Below are 9,379 nucleotides of genomic sequence, written 5' to 3' on the forward strand. Positions count from 1 at the left end.
GTGGCAGCAGCGGACAAACACACTGGTTACTTGGCTGTCTGAGGGGCTCAAAACTCAACAAAGCAGCACACACACACACTGGTCCTTTATTCACAGAAGCAAATCAAAGGCCAAAATCTTAAAACAAAAGAAAGCACAAAGAAATGAGGAGGGGTACCAGAAAAAGAAATTGTTCAGATGAAAAATCCAACGCTCAACCCAAAATTTACCAATAATAATAATAATGATAACCACCTCAAACTCAGAGTTGTGAGACAGAGACTTTGAGGAGCTACAAGATAGAAATAAAAAATAATCAAGAAACAAAATAGGCATGAAAAAGAAAATCAAAGATAGTGAGAAGCTTTGGGAAGAGTCTAAGGGATTAAAAAAGAACGTTTTCACAGACATTCAGCAGGTCCAACTTGAAATTTCACAACTGAAAAACACAATAGCAACCTTGACCAACAGAATGAATGTTGCCAAGGGAAGAATATCAGACATAGAAGATAATCAGATTCAGAACTCACAACTAATAAGAAACCTGGAAGCAAATCTGATCAAAACCAAGAAATCTATACAGGAAATTAACAACAGCATCAAAAATTATAGGCGATCCGGAAGGTGTGGAAAGACAATCATGATTGCAGGAGGTGTTGAAACAATTGTGTAGGTGAACATCCCAAACTTGAAGAACATAAAAGCAAGTCAAAATCAGAAAGGCTGGAGAACCCCAAACAGATCCTATCCACAAAGACCCTCACCCAGACACACTGTAATCAAGCTCCCCTCAAATGAATAAGGAAAGAATGCTGAAACAATATTTGTCACTCCTGTGTTGGTAACTCAGTGGCGTGTTTCATTTTCTTGCAGTCTTGTAATAGCCTCAGTCTCCATTCTGCCTTAGCTATTTATTCATCTATTTTAATCTATAATCCTAAACTGATTGGCATAGGGTTTTCAAAAAGATTCAATTGTTTTAGAATCTTTTATTTTTCAAATGAATAGTATTTTTGAGTGTAAAACATTCATTCAAGACGTCATCCCCTAATAAGATGAAACTTTCTAGAGTATTTCTACTTCCTCCTGATATTCCGTTTGTAGTATACTATACAGCTTTTGCTTTGTGGAAACTGCTTTGCAGAAGGATGGTCTCAACAGAAAGAAAAAATGAAAAGAAACAAATTCAAACTATCTAAATATACACACACACAGAGACACACGTTAAAAGATTTGTTAACATAATCTATGGCCTCTCACGCATGTTAGTAGTAGGGTGCTGCACTGGAATTGTGAGGTAGCTGGACCATGAACTAAGCACACTCATATGGGAGGCCAACACTGCAAGTGATCACTTCAAAATTGCTGCCAATTGAGCCCAGCGGCGTGATGTAGCAGCTAAAGTCATCACTTTGAATGTGCTGGGATACCAAGTGGGCGCCGGTTCTAATCCCAGAGGCTCCACTTCCCATCCAGCTCCCTGCTTGTGGCCTGGAAAAGCAGTTGAGAATGGCCCAAGGCTTTGGGACCCTGCACCCATGTGAAAGACCTGGAGGAAGTTCCTGGCTCCTGGCTTCAGATCCGCACAGCACCGGCCGTCACGCTCACTTGGGGAGTGTAATCATTGGATGGAAGATCTACCTCTCTATCTCTCCTTCCACTGTGTATCTGACTTTGTAGTAAAAATAAATTAATTTTTTAAAAAAAAACTGCTGCCACATCACAATGCCCATGCTTAATGTCGTCCAGGAACCAGGAACTTCTTTCCAGGTCTCCCACATGGGTGCACGGTCCCAATGCCCTGGGTTGTCCTTGACTGCTTTCTCATGTCACAAGCAGGGAGCTGGATGGGAAGCAGGCCTCCGGGATTAGAACCGGTGCCCATATGGCATCCCGGGGCATTCAAGGGGAGGACCTTAAGCATTACGCTATTGCGCCAGGCCCTAAAATAGATCTTAAACAAAACAAAACAAAACAAAACTGGTGTTGCTAAATGGAAAAAAATTAATAAAAAATATATAAGGAAATTAATGAAAGAAAAAAATTGGAAGGAACAATATGGATATATTATGTTTTCCTTAAAACTTTCTTCCCTCAAAATAAGACTTTATTTCTATATATAGATGACTATTAAAATAAACGTGAAAAAATAAGAATGGCTTTTATATAAAATGTCACAAAATTACCATTTGAAATGCACAAAGCAGAACACCATGAGAAGATGATTTGGTTTTCCAAATGAATAGAATCCAAGCATTGTTAGGAAGGGCAATGGTAGGGTCCCTGCAGTGACACAACTGGCTTTGACTCCCCTCTGGCCGCCCACCGGGCTCCTGATGTTCCACTCCATGTCCAACTCCCTACTTGTGACCTGAGAAAGCAGCAGAGAACATCTTAGATGCTGCATCCCCTGAAGCCACAGGAGAGACCCAGAGGGCATTCCTTCTTCCTGGCTCAGCTCCTGCTGTTGCGACCATTTGAAGAGCAAACCAATGAGTGGAAGTTCAGGGTGACCCAGAAAAAGCTCCTGGCTCCTAGCTTCAGATGAGTTCAGCTCTGGCCTTGGCATCCATTGGGGGAGTGCACCAGTGAATGATAGACCTCTCTCTCCAATGCTATAATTCCTTTAATAATAAATAAATCAATATCTTTTTAAAAGAAGGAAGAAGGAAAAATGATAGGACATATTAGATATGATTAAGCGTAGTGAACATCATGGTAGAAGTGTAATGAATTATGAAAAATTAACGTAGCTGCAGTTCATGGTATGTAGTTCCAACCTGACACATGTAGCAGGTATGAAGGACTGGCAGGAATACAAATGTATATGAAATGGGTCCTTCCTTGTACTTAGAGTGATGATCATGAAATGCAGTCCGATGAAAGGAAAAAGAGGGAAAGCACAGTGATGTTTTCTTCTGTTTGGCTCATTATTAATGCTGGCTTCTCTTCCCTGGCCACACCCTGACTGTTTTTTTTTTTTTTAATAAATTTTATTTTGACATTCTGTACATAGTTAATTAGGGTAAGAAGTTCCAAGAGCTACAGGAAAGTGGATAATACTAGTATGTTTTCCATATTGTTACTTTCATGTTTAAAGGGGGGTATTAAGGGGGAAGGCCCACCCAATTTCCCACCCTCCCCAGGTCCCGGATGTGGGGCATGCTTTGAGGTTCTGCTAAAGTGGTTTTGATATTGCCACAGTTACGAATCACTGCCAATCTTGCCACTCCAACCACTATGAGATCCTTGAAGAATCCACTGATTGACATAGTCCATCATAGCTGAAATGGTTGGTTGAGCTGTTCTGTCTTCTCTCTTTTCTTCGTTAGGGTTCTGAATCCAGCATTTAGATTAGGAAGATCTCCAAAGAAACTTCTTGTATGTGCTAACAAGTACAGGGCCTGGCACTGTCCATCACCCCAATTAGCTGGTGGTTGCAATTGCTGGGTTGGTTCTGTTTTCACTCCCGACTTCCACCGGAACCAATGGGTGTTGCAGTCCAGCCTGGTTCTGCCCAGCACATACTTGGCCCTCACATAAACCAGGGGGAGCTGCAGCCTAGTAGGAGCGACCCACAATAACCCCCACCAGGCCCACCCCCTACCCTGGTTTGCCAGTAATTGTAGCAGTAATTCAGTCTGTCCCACACCCCATTCCCCCAAGCTGCTCTCTTAGTTTTATGTCCTTCTGTGGAAGTGGTAACCCAAGAGGGATGAGCCCACTATTTCCCTCCCAGGCCAATCCCACTCCCAGATTCCAGCTGACGCTGTGTCTAAGCCCAAACAACCCTCACCCACTTTAATTTTATTTGCACCAGTAGGAATAATCCGCCCAGCCCGGCTTTTCCCTGATCTAGTCCACCTGAGGCGCACAGGTGTGGTAGCCCTGCCTAGTCTGGTCTGCCCCCATCCTAGCCTATGCTCTCCTATTTAAGTAGCTGCCCAGCAAAGGAACCACCCCTTATTCCCCTGCCGGCTCTGCCCACTTTCTTTCTTGTTCTCAGGTTGCTTGGGCGCTGCGTTCCCTTCCGGTACAGGCAACCTCACCTTGGCATTCCATATTGTGCACTAGTCTTTGTTGCGACCGAACCTGGGTCAACCCACACTGGTGCCTGGATTTGCCAGTGGATGACATAAACAGTTTCAGCCTGGTCTTGCCCCCCCTCCGGTCGGACCAATTGTATGCCAGTGTGTAGCTTACCATGGCCTTTTCTGGGCTGTTTCCTATCATGTTTCTTGTGCTTACCTGCCAGGTCTGTGTCCTGCCAGAGAAGTTGCCCAGGCTCCTCCATCAGAACCTCTCCCAATGCCAGGTTTCACGCTTACCAGTGGGTCCATGAGCCAACCCTACTCAGTCCACCTCCTGTCATAGCAGAAACTGTGGCTATTCTTGACTGGCCTTCCACCCAATCTGGTTCTTGCTGTTGGATGTTCCAGCCCAGCCATGGTTTGTGCATACCCACGTATGGCTCACACATGGCTCAGTAGGGGTTGAGACCTTGCCTAGTCCATCCCACATCTGCCCTGGTCCTCCAGGACACCAGGGGGTGTTGGGGTGTGTCCCGGTTTGGTGCATCCAATCCCAGTCCACACTTGTGCCATGGGAGACTACAACTGTTTCCAGATCAGAACGCAGCCCCCTTCCAGGCCACACGCTTCTTGGTGGGAACCTCAGCCCAGCTAGGGTTGTCCCCTTTGCTCCCCAACCGGGTCTGTTTCCAGCCATAGATGACGTACCTGCGAGTGGATGCTCTGACTCAGCTTGGCCCAGCCCCTCCCCTGTCTCGAACTCTGCCTTAGACACTGTGTCTTAGCGTCCCTGGCTCCCGCAGACCAGTAGGTACAAGAGCCTAGCTCGGCATGACCTCTGCTCCCTTCTGGTTTCTAGTTTTACTTGTGGGCTAAGCTTTGCTCAGTCGTGTCTGATCTACTCTGTTCCCTTACGAGTTGACACATTAGCCAGCTGTTGGAGCTACTTTTGCAGGACAAGCCCCAAGCCATAGCTTCTGTATGGACTGGTATTGGTGCTCAGCATTATTAGTGATTATAAGTTTTACAAAGGAAGAGTTACTGCCTGATTCAGGTCCAAGAAGCACAATGGGTTCAACCTGGAGGTAATTAAGCAGCGATTCAAAGAACCAAATCCCCAGAGCTTCCCAGCCAGGCTGCCAGCAGGCGGAGCCTGGCACCAAATGGCGCATGTGCACATGGCGGCTGTCCGGGATCCAGGCATGAGACGGCCCTCCTGAGACCCACCAGCTGCCGTGAGGCTGCTGGAGGTTTAACTTCCCAGGCCCAGGCCCAGCGTGGTGGTGCAATGGTTAAGGTCCTCACCTTGCACACCAGGAATCACATATGGGCACCAGTTCTATCCCCAAAGCCCTGCTTCCTTGCAGCTTCCTGCCTGTGCCCAGGGAAACAGTTGAGGACCGCCCAAAGCTTTGGGACCCTGCACCCGCGTGGGAGACCAGGAAGAGGCTCCTGACATTGGATCCGCATAGCATCGGCCTTTGCGCTCACTTGGGGAGTGCATCATCGGATGGAAGATCTTCCTCTCTGTCTCTCCTCTCTGTATATCCACCTTTAAAATAAAAAAATAATAAAAATAAATCTTTAAAAAAAAATTCCCAGGCCCAAGTCGCGCCCCTCCCAAATCCCATTCACCACCCAATGAAGGCAATGGGTTCGTTCCGGACATGCCCAGTCCCAGAGATCCCACCCCCCGCCCCTACTCACACCTAAGGAAGCAGCCCCGGAACCCAGCAGGTCCGGGGAACAGCTCACCATGTGCACATGGCGGCTATCCGGGATCCAGGCATGAGATGCCCCATCCTGCGACCCACCAGCTGCCGGGACACCCTGACTGGTTGTTATGTGCCAGTACTTATTCAGATGATCAGCATAAACAAACATTAAAACAAAATAACCAATCCATTCTAGTTCCATTGACATTTTTCATTAAGTCTTAAAAGAGACAAAGAGAGGTCTTCCATTGAACCCACATGGATGAAACGGCCAGAACTGAGCCAGTTTCTTCAGAGTCGAAGAGCCTGGAGCTTCTTTGGAAGTCTCCCACAAGGAACGAGCGGTGCAAGGCTTTGGTGCATCTTCTTCTATCAGAGTTTTATTTTGATTTTCCATATTCACATTTCACATATTCTTCTTTCTGTGACATTCTCTAGTAGCTTCCCAGTTTTTCATCAGCCGTATTCCTCTTTTCACCCGGGGGCCATCTGTTTTAGTTGCCTGAGATGTCAATGTCATCAGTGACTTCATCACCACAGATTGTGGCAGTGAAGTCACTGAGGGTGTGGTCCGGATCTGGTGTGTCTGCACATCTCCTGACGCAGTTGTGCCACCACCTGCTTGCTGGGCACAAGAATCTGCTGTGCATCAGAGGTGCACTCATACTGGAGCATCGTCCCTTGTGAGCAGTGCCTGACCTTGTCCTGGTCAATGTGTGCAGGCCCTGTATGCCATCTGTGCCTGGACTGGCCAACTGTGTGGCTCCATCTGGTGCAATGGCAATGGACTGTCTGCTGCTCGTCTGATCGGGACAGACATAGACGCGACAGCAGACACGCCGGGTTATTCTCTTTCTTCTCTTCTGCCCCATGTATCTTCAGAAGACAGGTGTTTTACAATGTTTCTGTTAGACGGCTGTGGTGCCAGGATCCCCTGGGATTTCTGGGAGGAGCCTATGCTCCATGACGGGTCCTGAGACTGCTCCGTGTCAGATAAAGATGTACCATGCTCCAGGATTGGAAGAATCTATATCATCAAAATATCCACATTACGAAAAGTATTCCACAGATTCAATGCAGACCCTATCAAAATTCCAACAACATTCTTCTCAGAAATATAGGACATAACAGGAAACTCATCTGTTGAGAAATGTGAGCTCCCTGAACTGCGGAACCAGCCTGAGGTTGATCCAAAGCCAGGAGCCAGGAGCTCTTCTGGGTCTCCCACACAGGTGCAGAGTCCCAAGGTTTTGGGCCATCCTGGACTGCTTTCCCAGGCCACAAGCAGGAAGCTGGATGAAAAGTGGAGCTGCCGGGATTAGAACGGGCACCCACATGGGATCCCAGCACGTTCCAGGGGAGGACCTTAGGTTCTAGGCCACCATGCCGGGCCCAAACCCATTGTTTCTATGACAATTCTCTGTGATTTTCCAAGGTCTCATTTCAACTAGTATTTGAGTCAACACAAGGTCATTTCTCCTTAGTTGTTTTTAAAATGTATTTGTTTATTTGGAAAGAGTGAGGCAGAGACAGGAAAGGACAGAAACAGAGAGAAGGCTTCTTGTGGTGGTTTCTGCTCCCAAAAGATTGAACTTCTCAGGGCTGGACAGGGCAAGGCCAGGAGGCAGGCCCTGATGGAATATTCCTCAACTATATAATTGTTAATAGTCAGTGCCTGTGGTTATACATTTTATGCTTTTATTTGAATGAAACAAGTGATTACCAAACCATTTTCTCCAAAGACAGTGTATTTACCGGGTTATTTCAGAAGCTAAGAGGAACCAAGATGACGTCTGGGATGCAAGGACCCATCCTGTGTGCCTAGGTGTGATTGACATGCCAATCATCAGGTGGAGGATGGGGTGCCCTGCCTTGAGTGCTCTCCCAGCCAGGCTTCCCAAGGGACCCTGGACAACAGAGAGTACTGGGTAATGCAACACGGGGCTGAGCCCTGAATGAGCCTGTCACAAGCTTTGATCAGGTACAAGCACTGGTTTCTGTACCGGGAGTAAGCACACTGGGAGCCAGAGCAGCAATGATTCAGCTGTTTGTCTTGGCCTGTGAAAACATTACACCAAGGGCCCGGTGCATTAGCCCAGGGGCTAAAAGTCCTTGCGTTGCATGCACCAGGATCGCACATGGGCGTGGTTTTGTCTCTCCGCAGCCCCACTTGCCATCCAACTCTCGGGTTCTGGCCTTGAAAAGCAGTCAAGGCCACTCCAAAGCCTTGGGACCCTGCACCTGTGTGGGAGACATGGAAGGTGCTCCTGCCTCCTGGCTACAGATGGGATCAACTCTGGCAGTTTCGGCTGCTTTGGGAGTGAATGATCAGACAGAAGATCTTCTTGTCTCTCCTCCTGTCTGTATATCTGCCTTTCAAGAAAAATAGATACATCTTAACAAAGAGAAAACTTCAATGTGGTGGGAACAAAAGCTCACCACAGAGCCCTTGGCACTTGCGCTCTGTCTAGTCCACATTTTCTTTCTGTGTTCAGTAGAATGGCCTTGTCCCTGCTCCCTCGGAAGAAGTGCATCTCCCCTGGGCCGCTGTGCAGGCTGTCCCCCAGGTGACCAAGGTGTGAGCCTGTTGTTCTGGGAGGTCTTCAGGTGAGCCTGCTCTCCTTCAGTGCGTTGATGGTCCCTTAACGGGGTGATAGATGCTGGGAGTGTTTCCTTGTGTCACCTCCAAGATTGGAATGTACTGGGTGGGATCCAAACTTCCCCCCGGGACTGAAGAGAGAACTGACCCTAGCTGACAGGTGGAGGAGGGTGGAAAACAGAGCCCTTGAACTTCAGTCTAAATAATGGATTATCAAAACAACTCCATGGAGGCCCTTCCCAGGTGATTTGATTATGTTAATAGGCTCCAGGGAACACATGCCAATCCAATGAGTTCATTGTGGTCTGGCCCTGGGGGTTTTCTCCAATGAACTCACAGGGCAATGTCTGCTTCTACACAAACTACCTCCCGGTGGAAAATACCAGGGATGGGGGTGAAGCTATCCCCACCACAGGCATGACAGGCAATAACATGGAGGGAGTGGGACACCCCCGGGTCTGCTTTGGATGGTTCCAAAGAGTGACAGGCCGATCGTCCAATGAGAAGAGGCAGCAGGTGTGGGTGGAGTCTAGGTGGCAGGTAGGCTGTCAGCTGACAGGAAGCTCCGCCCCGTCCGCTAAACCCCACCCAGCACCGGTATATAAGTCCTTTAGCAAGGCCATGAGCTGGGATTCTCTCTGAGGAAAGTGAAGGCCAGAGCAGGCTTCTGTGCTGCACAGCTTCCCAGAGCATCCTGCGAGCTTCTAGCGAGCATCTTGTGACTTGGATCGTGAAACGGACTGACAGAAGACTTGGGTGAGTAGTCCTATCATTTGTTTACTCGGTATTTTGAGAGAGGCTCTCCAGGAAGCCTCAACACACACCCACAAAAACACACACACGAACACACACACACAGACAACCAACACACACATACAATCACACAACAAACATCACACACGCATCCTTGCTCTTATCACACCACAGTCCCAACCCCAAATCTCAGGGTGGATATCCTATTGACGGCCCCTCCCTTGCAGATTTGAACACACACCAGGGAATTGCAGCTTACTTCCTGTAATAATGTCTTTCTCGGTGAAGACTAGGGACCAATC

General features: G+C 47.7%; 1 pseudogene; it reads right to left on the reverse strand.

Annotated features, from left to right (window-relative positions):
* Positions 1-6,131: 6,131 nt before the first annotated feature.
* On the reverse strand, positions 6,132-6,752 carry LOC121146770 (annotated as a pseudogene).
* Positions 6,753-9,379: the final 2,627 nt, after the last annotated feature.

This window comes from Ochotona curzoniae, unplaced genomic scaffold (assembly GCF_017591425.1).
Source record: "Ochotona curzoniae isolate NIBS_2020 unplaced genomic scaffold, NIBS_Ocur_1.0 contig_1338, whole genome shotgun sequence".
Lineage (NCBI taxonomy): Eukaryota > Metazoa > Chordata > Mammalia > Lagomorpha > Ochotonidae > Ochotona > Ochotona curzoniae.